This window comes from Mobula hypostoma, chromosome 7 (assembly GCF_963921235.1).
Source record: "Mobula hypostoma chromosome 7, sMobHyp1.1, whole genome shotgun sequence".
In the NCBI taxonomy this organism is placed as follows: Eukaryota; Metazoa; Chordata; class Chondrichthyes; order Myliobatiformes; family Myliobatidae; genus Mobula; species Mobula hypostoma.
In genome coordinates this window covers 111,401,377-111,414,761 of record NC_086103.1, presented here as the reverse complement: position 1 = coordinate 111,414,761, position 13,385 = coordinate 111,401,377, and the positions used below count along the sequence as shown (strand labels likewise).

Genomic DNA, 13,385 nt, shown 5'->3' with positions numbered 1-13,385 from the left:
CTGACGATGAAAAGAGGATGGCTTCTACAACAGGATAATGATCCTAAACACACCTCAAAATCCACAATGGACTACCTCAAGAGGCGCAAGCTGAAGGTTTTGCCATGGCCCTCACAGTCCCCCAACCTAAACATCATCGAAAATCTGTGAATAGACCTCAAAAGAGAAGTGCATGCAAGACGGCCCAAGTATCTCACAGAAACTGGAAGCTTTTTGCAAGGAAGAATGGGTGAAAATCCCCCAAACAAGAAGTGAAAGACTCTTAGCTGGCTACGGAAAGCGTTTACAAGCTGTGATACTTGCCAAAGGGGGTGTTACTAAGTACTGCCATGCAGGGTGCCCAAACTTCTGCTTCGGGCCCTTTTCCTTTTATGTTATATTGAAACTGTAAAAGATGGAAATAAAAAAAGTTTTCTTGCTTAAAATACAAAAGAAATATGTCATCTTTAACTTTATGCCTTTTGGAAATCAGTTCATCTTTTACTCGCTTAGCTATTCACAGTAACAGAAATTTTGACCAGGGGTGCTCAAACTTTGGCATACCACTGTATATATGTATATTAAATAGTTAAATTTTAAAAATGTGCAAAAACAGAAATAAAAAAGTGAGTTAATGTTCACGGGTTCAATGTCCATTTAGAAATCAGATAGCAGAGAGGAAGAAGCTGTTCCCGAGTTGTTGAGTGTGTGTCTTTGGCTTTAGTACCTCCCTCCTGATGGTAACATTGAAAAGAGAGCATAACCTGGTTTGATCTTAGAGTAGGTTAAAAAGTCAGCACAATGTTGTGGGCTGAAGGCCCTGTACTGTACTGTGCTGTTATGTTCAATGCTCGACCTAGTGTTTTTGTAAGCTATTTATTTTAACATCTTTTAACTCTGATTCCCATGAGCTGTATTAATAAATGTGAGTGTGGAACATTGCATACCAGGCTTAGTCATTTATTCAAATGCTGACCTCTGTTGAGGATATTTTGATTGTGGATCCACATTGGTTACTTGTTTCAGGAAGCAGCATCTCCAGTCCTTAGACACTACATTGCGGTAAGAAGAGAACATCAGTAGAGCAATGATGCTGGTAGGCAGAGGATATGACAGTGAAACCTGCAAGGATAAACAGTCTGTTATACTTCCTGTACACAGAATAATTTGAATTACTTCTGAAGACAAATGAAATTAGGGAGAAGATACAGAAAAGACCAATGTGGCTACAGTGAAGACAGAGAGACGGTGTTGTCAGTCTCTGTTCACTTGATGTGGTGATTCTGCCAGTGCCAGATCCTCTAGACAAGTCCCTCATGCAGACATGCTTAAAACCCTGAAGGGAACTTTTAATTCAGCCCCATCAGAGATTGTCAAAAGCCACAAGTTTTGCATAAGCAGCCATAAACCAGAGGAAACACGTAACTGGGCTATAACAAACACCAAAGTACATTTATTATCAAAGTACGTATGCATATATAACCCTGAAATTGGTCTTCCTCACCATGGAGCAAACCATTTCAAAGAAAAACATTAAACATCAAAACTCCAAGCAAGAGAAAATCAGCAGATGCTGGAAAACCAAAGCAACACACCCAAACTGTTGGAGCAACTCAGCAGGCTATGCAGCGTCTATAGAAAAGAGTAAACATTTTGGGCCAAGACGTCAAAACCCTCCTCCCCGATCCCCCCAGATGCAAAAAAAATTGCACAAGTGGCAACAAAAAGAAGAGTGAAAATACAGAATATAAAACACAAAATCAAAAGGCAGATTTCAGTTCAGTTCAACTCAGTGTTCATTACCTGCAGGCCGCCCAGATTCAAAATTACCCAGAGGTAGCAACAAAAAGTGACCAGAACACATCACGAACCGGAATTAGAGTCCAAATCTACAATCAGTATCCATTAATCTTGCTCCGACTATCCGCTGACAGCATGAAGGGAGAGAGAGGTCACTCGAACACAAGGACCTTCCCTCAGGAGCAGCCGGCGAGAGAGAGCAAGAGACTGTCACATGTGGACAAGTTCTTCAGCAGCAGCGAGTAAGAGGCTGGTAGATGGTGCAGAATACTTGCTTGCCTTCTGCACCCACCTCGATGAATTCAATCTTCTCCAGTGCTTTAGTCAGCGAGATTGGCGAGAGATGGTCTCTGGCTTCCTGGCCTCCATGCCACACACTTTGGTCACAGCCTCTTGAAGACAGCAAAGAATCAGATCGACTAATTGGCCTGAAATCACACCCCAGAATGTACATAACAGTCTCTAACAGCAGCAGAAGCACATCAAAAATAAAAAGAAGATGTAAAAGAAGTGAAAGGAACTGCTTTGGGAACTGTCTTGAAGACATTGCCTTTGGTAGCGTTCACTTGCACCATACTTTTGAACCTTTTTAGAACAGTTCAGCAGGATTGGTGTAGGATGGCAATTCAAATGTATAGAAACATAAGAAGCTGAAGAGAGTAGTAGACTCCGCCCAATACATTATGGGCACATTTATCCCCACAATCAGCATTATCTCAAGAAGGCAACATATCTGTCATGAAAGATCCTCGCCATCTCACATCTGGACCATGGAATTTCTTTACAGCTACTTTCATGCAGGAGATACAGAAACCTGAAGTCCCAGAGCACCAGGTTAATGTTTGGAGAGCGTTTGATGGTTCTCGGCTGTACTTGCTGGAGCTTAGAAGGATGGGGAGGGAAGCACTATATAGAGAGGATGTTTTCTGTAATGGGGGAGTCTCGAAGCTCAGACTAAAAGGATGTCCCTTTAAAAAAGAGGTGAGGAGGAACCGCCTTACCCGGAGGGTGGTGAATCTGTGGAATTCATTGACTGTGGAGCTCAAGTCATATTTAAAGTGGAGGTCGATAGGTTCTTGATTAGTAAAGGTGTCAAAGGTTACATTACAAGAGAATGCAGCTGAGAGGGATCAGCAATGTACAAATAGTGGAGCAGATTCAACATGCAGAATAATCTAATTCTGCTCCTTTGTCTTATGATTTTCTGATTTGGATCAGACCCACTGGGGTAATGTACACACATAAAAATCAGATAACAAGGAGGTGGAAATTGGAAAGCAAATGGCATCTATTGTATCTCTGGGGAGAGGAATAGGGGTGGCATTCTTAAAGCCACCTTATCAGTTGAGAATAGTCATGCATGTTGATACTGCAGCAAGTCAGTCTGTTGTAGGGAAGGACGTGTATGGATTTACTTGAGGCTGAGCCAAAAGGTATTAGGCATCCATGTAAGAGGAATTGGCTGGGTTACAGCAGAGTTAATTATTAGTTTGCCTGTGGGAACATTTGGATCCAGCTGCACGTCACATATTTAACAAAGGAGTGTGCCTCTGCTGTCGTGGCCTCACATTGGATTGAGTCATTCAGGATGAGCACCAAGGTTTCTGTAAGATAAAAACTTCGGATGGGCAAGTACATTTGGAACTGATTTCAGAACACCTCCCTTCTATTTTCAAACTGCTTGACTGGTGTCCTCTGGAATTCAGAGATTTCCTGAATGATAGTCCTAACTCTCCATTCCATGGCTTTCTACAATGGTGTTTAGGTAAAACTACCAGAGAACAAGACAGAGAATAGAAGAACTGATGCTACTTCCAAGAATCTGGAATGAGACTGGTGCTGCAAGGTCTATATTGTTTTGAGCATTCTCTGGGCCAGAAAATAGGTAGTTTAATTAAACCAGAGTAAATGAGAAGCAAGTGACATCTTACTACTCCTTGTTCTACCTGACACAAACTGGCATAATCCAAAATGGTTGCTTCAGCCAGACCTACATCTGGTCTTTGTTCACTATCACTAATTCTAGGTTAAGCTACGTCTAAACTTTTCTTTAAAATTTTTCAACCTCATTTTCTAATTAGACAGATGCTTTTCCTCACATCCTCTGGCCAGTGGTGTTCTGCAAGGATTGGTGCTAGGACCTCTGCTTGTGATTTAAGTCAATGAATTGGATGAAAATGTGGATAAGTGGATTAGCAAGTTTGTGTACAGCACCCAGATTGGTGCAGTTGTGGACAGTGTAAATGACTAACAAAGAATACAGCGGGAATAGATCAGTTACAGAAACGGGCAGAGAAGTGGATGCTGGGGATCCTTGATGATGAAATCAGCTTTCTTGCTGCAACGCTTCATGTACAGTAAATGTCTTCTATGGCAGGGAGGGCTGCATCCACCCATTTCTATAGACTTTCCCATTCCTGGACATTGGTGTTTCCATACCAGGCTGTGATGCAACCAGTTAGAATACTCTCCACTGTGGATCTGTCAAAGTCTGCCAAAGGGGCAGGAGCTAAGGTGGTGCCAGAGGGTGATTTCTTCAAGCTCATCTGCGAAGTAGCTTAAATTTCCTCTCTTTCATATCTCTTTTTCCCTTTTCTAGGTGGCAGGGGTCCTGTCGGAATCTGTGATCTACAGCTGCACTCAAGCTGTGGTTCCTACATGGTGGTGGGTTCCCACTTCTGGAGCTTGCAAAGCCACCTAGCATTTTCGATATCTGCAGGAGCAGCCTGAAAGGTGTGCGCCCTCGGGGATGCGGCCTTGGGCGGCTCCTGTAGACGACTCAATTTCTCTCAAGTGTCGCCAACTGGAGTGCCGCAGAAATCGGAACATCGGTACAGCGGCGCTGCTGTCAGGGGCCTCTGCACACGAGCAATTGTTCTCCTCTCTCTCTCTTGATGGGGGTGGGTGGAGCGTCTGCTGGTTCTGGCGTCGGGTGAGCTCGAACGTGTTGCTTCAGATTCTAACATCAAAACAGCAATCTGTTGGTCCCCCTCTCACTGCGGAAAGGCTGACACCGCTCTCTGAGAGAGAGTCTGCAGCAGGTCAAAGTGCTGGGTTGTGGACCGTAGCTTTTTGTTGGACTAGATCACAGGCTCTAGGAGCTTTGTTAATGCTAGCTTGGTATGTGGCAGATGCTGATGTTTCCTCCTCGAATAAGTAGGTGGACGGGGAAGGGTGAGTTCACACTTCGCTGCTGCTTGTACATGGGAGGGGTTGGGGGGATTTGGGGTTCTAACATTTTTCTGATGTTTTTCTGTTTTTCATTCTTTGGGGTTTTCTTCTCTTTTCGTAGATGTCTGTGAAGAGTAAGAATTTCAGGTTGTATATTGTATACGTTGTCTGATATTAAATGGAACTACTGAACAATTAAAGTTTTAGATGACGTACAGAATCTAAACCAATGTCTAACAAAATAGAGGTGGTGTTATGCCTTCTTTGTGATGGCACTTACTTACGCGCTGGTCCAAGGACAGATCCTCTGAAATGATCCCCGGTAGATGGTGATGTAACTGGCATGTGCATACACCTGTTCCCAGTGTTATAGGATAATTCCTATTCAGATCAAAGACCTCAAGTTCTTTTTAAAAAGGTCAGTAATAAAAAATGCAGAATGTGTGGGGGTGGCAGCAGTAAGCTAGAAGCTCTGGAGTTTAAAGTCTACTAGATCATTGGTCTAACCGATACAATACTTACTGTATATTTCAGCATAAAATTAACACAAGAAGAAAACAGTCATTGCTTCTGATCTTGAGCCAAGAGTATACAATGTGTAAGCAACAATCAATAACCAAATTATGGATGTGCTTGCGTGCAAGTTGTACTAAAACACCGTGATTTGAAGTAGATGAGTCAAAGAAAAAGCAGCTAATGTGGGTGCCAAAGGTTATATCGTTTGTTAAATGATATACTGCTTCCTAAGGTAACAAGAACACCTTATAACTTGGCATGAACCTCCGTGTAGTTCTCCCACTCTTCATTTATTACTTTACAAAATCTGGAAAAGCAGCCAGAAGCACTTATAACATATTGCCACTCCATTCATTCCTTCTTGAAATAAACACATTGGATTAGAAAATCTTTTCTTCCTAATAGTATGCTTTAAACCATATGAAGTATCAATCTCTTTTGTCCTGTTGCTAACAGAGTGTATTTTCCCTAGAGCAATGGTGCTGAATCATATAGTGTATTAATTTGCTAATTAGCACATACAGTAAACCTCCAGTTATCCACTATCCACTTGTTCAGTAATCCCAATGGTTTAGCATTAATTTTGCTGGGAGATGTTCCCTGTGCACCCTCTAAACTCATGAGAACCTCATTCCTATGTTCCTATAAACTCACTGGAACCCCATCTCTGGTACTATATAAACATGTTGAGGAATTGGAATCAGGTTTGATATCACTGGCATATGTCATGAAATGTGTTGTTTGCGACAGTAGTACATTACAATACGTAATAATAAAACTCTATAGATTACAATGAGTACATTTTAAAAAATTAAATCAAATAGGTAGTGCCAAAAGAAAGCAACAAAAAAATAGTGAGGTAGTGTACATGGGTTCTTTGTTCATTAAAAAATCTGATGGTGGAGGGGAAGAAGCGGTTCCTGAAATGCTCAGTGTGTGTCTTCAGGCTCCTGTACCTCCTCCTTGATGGAAGCAATGAGAAGAGGGCATGTCCTGGGTGATGGGGGTCCTTAATGATGGATGCTGCCTTTCTGAGGCATCGCCTTTTGAAGGTGTCCTGCATACTGGGGAGGCTAGTGCCCATGATGGAACTGACTGAGTTTACAAATTTCTGCAGCTTTTTCCAATCCTGTGCAATGGCCCCTCCATACCAGATGGTGATGTAACTAGTTTTTCTCTGTAGAAATTTGCAAGAGTCTTTGGTGACATTCCAAGTCTCCTCAAAACAAAGTATAGCCACTGCCGACCCTTCTTTGAAATTGCATCGATATGTAGGGCCCAGTTTAGATCTTCAAATGATGTTGACACTCAAGAATGTGAAACTGCTCACCCTTTCCAATGCTGATCCCTTGATGAGGACTGGTATTTGTTCCCTTGACTTTCTTTTCCTGAAGTCCACAATCAATCTCTTGGACTTACTGACGTTGAGTGCAAGGTTGTTGTTGCGAAACCACTCAATTAGCTGATCTATCTCGCTCCTGTACGCCTCCAGTCACCATCTGAAATTCTGCCAACAATCGATGTGTCATTTACAAATGTATAGATGATATTTGAACTGTGCCTAGTGGGTGTAGAGAGAGTAGAGCAGTGGGAATCCTTGAGGTGCACCAGTGTTGATTGACAGTCAGGAGGAGGTGTTATTTTTCAATCTACACTGACTGTGGTCTCCCGGTGAGGAAGTCAAGGATCCAGTTGCAGAGGGAGGCCCTGAGGCCCAGGTTTTGCAGTTTGTTGATTAGAACTGAGGGTATGATTGTGTTGAATGCTGAGCTGTAATTAATAAACAACAGCCTGACGTAGGTATTGCTATTGTCAAAGATATCCAAGACCGAATGGAGAGCCAGGAAAATTACGTCTACTGTAGACATCTTGTGGCAAAAGGCAAATTGCATTTGATCCAGGCAGGAGTTTATTCTAGCCATGACTATATCCTCAAAGCACTTCATCACAGCAGAGGTGAGCGGAACTGGGCGATAGTCGTTGAGGCACCTCACTATGCTCTTCTTGGGCACTGGTATGATTGTTGCCCTTTTGAAGCAAGTGGGAACCTTCAGCTGCTGTGGTGAGAGATTGAAGATGTCCTTGAACACTCCCTCCAGTTGGTTGGCACAGGTTTTCAGTGCCCTACCAGGTACACCATCAGGGCCTGATGCCTTGTGAAGGTTCACCCTCTTGAAAGATGTTCCGATGTCAGCCTACGAGACAGGGGTCACAGGGTCACCAGATGCTGCAGGGATTCTCACAGGTGTAGTTCTATTCTCTCTTTCACATCGTGCATAAAAGGTATTGAGCTCATCTGACAGTGAAGCATCACAGTCATAGTCCAACCTTATTTTCCTTTCAAATTCTCTTGGGACCTATTCCCATTGTCAAACACCTTTTCACTACATATTGTAACAAACAATAATTAACTCAGAATGGATCAATCAGAAGTGTGTTTATTTCACTTGCTGCAAAGGAAGGGCATCACACAAGAGCCGGTGATAGCTTCAAGAAAACAGACAGCATGGTCACGTCTTTATACAAAAGTGTTATCTACCCATGCCAGTTCCAGGACAGGGTCCATTCTGTGAGTTTGCTTGATCAGTGTACTTGGCATTCTTCCAGTAACCAAATCCGCTTGTCTTTCAGCAGTTTTTCATATACTCAAGGACCATCAGTATAGTGTTGCATAAACACTATTAGCGAAGCGCTCAGGTACAATACAGGTTCCAATTTGTTACAAACAATAATGCCATGTTCTTACTACAAGTACATTCCCTCCTTTTTTGTCATTTCACGACAACACTGCGTTTCACCAAATATAGTAATTGAAATATGTATATAAAGGAAAGATGCAGTTTCAAAACCTACCTGAAATTCCCTACTCATATCATCCATCTGCTTCAACAAGTACCCATTCCTTTCCTTAATATCCTCTCCATGTTGATATCTCACCCAAAACTCATAAAAGAATAGCATCCATTATTACAAAACCGATTATACCATAATGTAGAATACTTGCCACCATCCTCCCATCACCCCAATGGCCACCATCCACCTCCCAGAGTGTAATTGTTGTGATACTGATACTCTACCTACTTAATCTCTTTGGTAGCTTCTTGGATATGATTTGCCAAGTTAGTTATATTTTCTGATTGATCGGGTATATAAGTACACCATTATTGCCCTGTGTGCCCCTTTTTCCTGATAGAATAAAATCCAAAGTCATTCTGTTCCATAATGCTATTGTACAATCAGCCACCAGTTCTGCCAACAACTTGGTTAATGCTTGTTGGGTTTGATCAAAGACATATGTGGTTTCATTCGCCATTTTCTCCAAACTAGATGCCATTTTGATCAGTTCCTGGGACAGCCACGCAGTCCCATATCCCAGAAGGGCAATCATCCAGAATCTCTCAGACTCTGCTGTCACTGGACCAGAGGGTGGTGAGGCAGTGAAGCCAAGTGTTGTATGTGGAGCACTACGTAGGCAAAATAACAGCAGTCCTCCCAGGGCCATGGCCTCTCCACCTCCCCTCACATGCCCGGCAACCAGGGGTAGGCCTGGTAACCACTTACCCAATAAGTATCGTACAGTGGACAGGGAGGAATGACATTTGTCAGTTCTGTACACTTACCTTCACTGCTCCACAGACAGGGGCCCTTGCCTTTCCGGTTCCAGTAATATGTTACCTGATCAGTGCCCTCGGCCACTGCCCAGACAGTTTCACATGGGAAATCTGGTCCCATATTTATTGTGGCTGCACCAATCACACTTAAAGGGCGGAAACATACCATCCATTAAAACACTGATAATGGCGATCAATGTTTGCCCTGTGACTCTTCAGTTCAGCTCCACACGGCCCTGAGTTATTCCTAAACGTGTACACTGAACGCCATTCACTGGAGTTAAAGGAAACTGCCCATAGTGGGATTCCTCCTTCATCATTGTCACACCCCGCTATCCGGTGTGGGTAAGTGTGCCCAACAAGGGTCACCCATCAAAAATAAAGAGATGGCAATGCGCAACAGCACGTTAGTGCAGGGGGGTTTGTTTAGTGCCAGGTGAAAAAAGTGCAAAAGCTGCCCAAAAGTTGTGAAGAAGTGAAGTATTTATAAATAGGCAAACGAAAAATAAACATGTGCATACAAAAATTTACAAATATACAGAGACTTTCTCCACAATGCACTTTGTCTTTAACTTTCCAATATAACTATTCTTCAATCATCAACTCCAACCTCCACACCTCCACACCTCTCTAGCAAAGCCAGACTGAGGGTTGAAATCTGCCTCGGCCTGGCCTAGAAGGACCAGGAAATTCTACTGTTGGTCTGGGGGGTGAACATCATGTGACCAGACCATAATAATTATTTCAGATGCAGAACTGGAACATTTTAAAGAGGGATTCTAACATTCTACTGTTTCATTCCACAACAAGTTCCCTAGTTAAGCCCATAGATCAGTGTGCACAAGCTGAGATGAATATAACAGAATAATGCCCTCTCACCAGTGGTGTTGCCTGTGTAGGGTGTGGTGTGCCTGCTCCCACTAACTCAGGCATTATTTTAGGACGTCCCAAAGTGTCCCTCGGGTCTTTTGGGGCTTATTCTGCTGTCTACAAACCAATGTAAAGGGGTGAGTGAAAATAAATGAAACACTTTGGAAAGCCTGTGTCTCGAATCCTTATTTTTATGAGTTATAAATGAGAGGAGCATGTTAACTGAAGGAATTGTTTTGATTAACCAAGCTAGTGATTGTTTTACTGTTGGGGTGTGTAAATGGTGAACTCCCAAGAACCGTAGAACGGGAGGGCAAAGTGTGTGAACTACTGGGGAAACTGGACCAGGCACAGAACGAGGAGACGTGTCTGACTGGGCAAAGGGGCAAGCTTAGCGGGAGAATTAGTATTGCCAACCTGTTCTGTCACAGTTATGGAATGGAAATATAAATCCAACATTCAAAACTTTCTGTCATTGGGGGTATTCATAACTGAGCGAAAGGAATGAGTTACTGCAGGGGCATTGTTTAAATATGCTGAAGCATCAGTTAGTTCCAGCATAGAGCAAGGAGATCAGTGCAGTGTTGAGAGGTATCATGGTTTTATTGCCTCGGAAGTCTTTTACAGTGTGAAACGTGTATCAACAATGGTTTCTCTCTTACCTTGATAGATTTATTAGTCACCAGCAGTATCTGGAATTTTTCTTCAAACCAAAGTTGCAAACAATTCTTCCTCTTAAATGTCTGGACAACCACGTAATCTCCAGACTCTATGTCATGACACATAGTGTCAGCCATCAGTTGCTGTGCTTCTTTCACCTGTTGATGATTCTGGGTGATACTTTTTTGTCAAGGATAGGCCAACATGCTTTCATCCAAAGTAAGTCTATTTGCTTAACTCCTGGTGGTGCATCAAACAGCAAGGCACAATGGCCACCCCATTATGATTTTGTGGGAGGACAATCCAGTAGTGCCATTGGCTGTGGCCCTCATGCTCATAAGAACCAAAGTTAATACTTGTTTCCATCTCAATCCAGTTTCCCCTCACATTTCACCAAGCTTGTATTCACTTGTTCCATTCATCCTTAAAGCTAAGCCTGCCAACTGAGGATGATTGCTACAATGGAAATATGAGTCAATCTGTGAGGCCTTAGATATTTCTATTACCTTCCCATAAAGTGGGTACTGTTGTCGCTAGATAGTTTCCAAGGGATTCTGAACCTCAGGATGATTTCCTTCAATAAACATTTAGCTACTGTAACTGCATCATTCTTTCTACAAGGAAATGTTTTAACCTGTCATGAAAACACATCAATAATGACCAAAACATAGTAATATCCTTCACACTGAGGTAGTTCTATAAAATCCATCTGTAAATGCACAAATGGTCCATCGGAGGGCAGTGTATGAGATCCTTCTAACTTCACCAGTTACCCTGGATTTTGTAAAATTTAGATCATACATTGTTCAGAAACTTGATGTATAGCTTGTGATAAACTGGGGCATACCGTGTTTGATTTATGCGGTCTATTAATCCCCTCTCATGATAAACTGGGGCATACCATGTTTGATTTATGCAGTCTATTAATCCCCTCTTGCTCGCCTGTGTGAACTTGTGAACAAAGCAGGCAATCCATAGTAACAATTCCACAGGGGTGACAGACTGTCCATCTGGGTGACACCAAAAGCCACTATGTTGGTCACTTCCCTGTTGGGTCCAAAATCATTGCTGTTCAGGGAAGGCCCGTAGTTGATAAGCTTTCACTGGAGACACCATCAGAGCCATATTATTCTGGATGACCATGCCTCAGGGACAGTGAGAGTCATGTGCTACCCCGAAAGCATAGCAGGAACCTATATATGTATAGACAGACTGATCCTTGGCCAGGATATACACTCTGGTAAAAGCAAACAATTCTGCCTATTGGGTGGAAGGAGATCGAGTGAGAGAAGATGCTTCAACAACAAAGGTACAGCCGGTGATTGCAAATCCTACACAGGGCTTGCCAGAATTATCACACATAGCAGAACCTTCCACAAAGAAAACCAGATTAGCATTAGTAATAGACTCTTCAGTCAAATCAATGCGAGATTTACTCATTTATCTAGAGACTGTTTCACAGCAATGTCGATCTCCATTGTCTTCAGTCCATAAAAGATAACCGGATTAAAGTCGTGCACTAGATAATCCAAACCTCAGGATTTGCCAGGAGTTCAATTTCATACTTGGTCTGTTTGGCTGGAGTGAAATGTTGGGTAGTGCAGTGAATTAACGATGTTTCAACTGCATGGGGTACATGGACAACTGTAAAATGGTTTAGGGTTACAGACTGGGCCTGTTATACAACATAATAGGTGGCAGCCTGACAGTACCTTGGCATTCAACTCCTGCTGGGTGCTAAAATAAGTGACAGGCCTTTTCTTTCCACTGTGATCCTGCATCAGGACTGCCTGTGCAGACCCCTCCCTATGTTGTTTGAAGAGGTGGAGTGTTTTATTGTAGTCTGGTAACCCCAATGCAGGGGCAGACAACGTTGCAATCTCGAGGCGTCCAAATGCATCTTCAGTCTCAGGGGTCCAGACCAGAGTGTCTGGTTGCTTTGGCAGGGAGATGCCCTGGAGTAGACAGTCTACAATATCCTTCATACCCAACAAATGCTGCATTTCACAGTACATTTTGGGCTATGGTGCCTTGGTTATAGCCTCCATCCAGGTTTTCACAAGACAAGGTATGCCCTGAGTATGTAGTAACTGATTAAAGCCATTGCAGTTTCTGCTTGGAGACCTTATGACCCTTTTTGGCTAGCTCGCAGAGGAGATAAAGGGAGTTCTGCTCAGGTTCCTCCTTGCCCAGGGAAGCCAATAAAAGGTTATCAACATACTGAATACCTTAAAGGGAAGACTTCAGGACGTGATCCCGGTTGATCCAGTTCTTCATCTTGATCCTGACCCTGACTAGTGGCCGATGAATGTGGAGCAGGTGTTTCTGGACTAGGTGACATCGCTCCCCCACTTTGTGTTTGGGGAGACATATATGGATAAGGGGCGAAATTCCAAGCATCATCCTCCTTGGGGGCGGCTGGTGCCAAGGTGGCCAACCCCTCCTTCTTTTTCTTCCCCTGTTTTTTAAGCTGACTATCAATTATACTACAGCCCTTACTTTTCTCATGGTGCCTCTCTGATTTCTTCTCCCAATTCTCAAATGCTGGCCATCTCACATGCTTACTTTCTCTCATAAAAAGGTCACTTTACTCCAATACAATTTTCAATTGCTGAATCCTATCCAGATTAAAAGACTTGTCTGCTGGGAAGTGTTTGTCAGTATCCCTTGTCCATTTAAACTATCTGGGCAAACATTCCTCGGACCCCTTCCCATAATTATTAAACATAGATCATGATGGTGTCCCTGTATTTGGGACGGGGAAGGACTTCCCTTGTT

At 42.9% G+C, this 13,385-nt stretch overlaps 1 protein-coding gene and 1 long non-coding RNA gene across 4 annotated transcripts in view; one reads left to right on the top strand and one right to left on the bottom strand.

Moving 5' to 3' along the window:
* Positions 1-303: 303 nt before the first annotated feature.
* On the bottom strand, positions 304-5,273 carry LOC134349455 (uncharacterized). Its single transcript, XR_010018678.1, has 3 exons — positions 5,235-5,273; positions 927-1,101; positions 304-385 (listed from the first exon to the last, which is right to left on the bottom strand). It is a non-coding gene; the product is annotated as an uncharacterized LOC134349455 (long non-coding RNA).
* Positions 3,217-13,385, top strand: part of slc10a2 (solute carrier family 10 member 2) — a 47,916-nt gene continuing 37,747 nt past the window's right edge. The window contains exons 1-2 of one of the 3 annotated variants that reach the window (XM_063053784.1): positions 3,217-3,625; positions 4,379-4,953. The gene's annotated coding sequence lies outside the window, so the exon portion shown is untranslated. Of the gene's footprint in view, positions 3,626-4,378; positions 4,954-5,636; positions 5,699-13,385 lie in introns of those variants that run through there. The other 2 variants (XM_063053786.1, XM_063053785.1) reach the window with 2 other exon arrangements.